This window comes from Calidris pugnax, unplaced genomic scaffold, assembly GCF_001431845.1.
Source record: "Calidris pugnax isolate Ruff unplaced genomic scaffold, ASM143184v1 scaffold324, whole genome shotgun sequence".
NCBI lineage: Eukaryota > Metazoa > Chordata > Aves > Charadriiformes > Scolopacidae > Calidris > Calidris pugnax.
In genome coordinates, this window is record NW_015091153.1 from 695,285 (window position 1) to 695,602 (window position 318).

A 318-nucleotide genomic window follows, 5' to 3' on the forward strand; every position below is an offset into this window, starting at 1 on the left:
GTTCTTTTTGCCTTTATCTTGGCTTTGGGAAGAATTTTCTGAATTCCAAAACTGTAACAGAAATAGTACTGATCAAATGACTTTTTTTTTTTTTTTTTTTTAAAATTGTGTTTTCTTTTTGTTTGGTTGCTTTTTTGCTGTGTGTGGTTTGGTTTTTTTTCTTGGGGTTTTTTTTTCTTGGTTGTGTGTTTTCTTTTTTTTTTTTTTTTTTTTTTTGGTGTTTTTTTTTTTTTTTTTTTTTTTTTTTTTTTTTGGTGTGGGGTAAAAAAAAAAAAAAAAAAAAAAAAAAAAAAAAGTTCTAGGAAAAATATTAAACCC

The 318-nt window shown here is 23.0% G+C and overlaps 1 protein-coding gene across 1 annotated transcript in view; it reads left to right on the forward strand.

The window, feature by feature from the left end:
* The window catches only part of HOXC4 (homeobox C4), a gene marked incomplete at its 3' end in the record, with an annotated part of 2,304 nt that overhangs the window by 1,513 nt on the left and 473 nt on the right, over positions 1-318 (forward strand). The gene's annotated exons all lie outside the window — the stretch shown is intronic.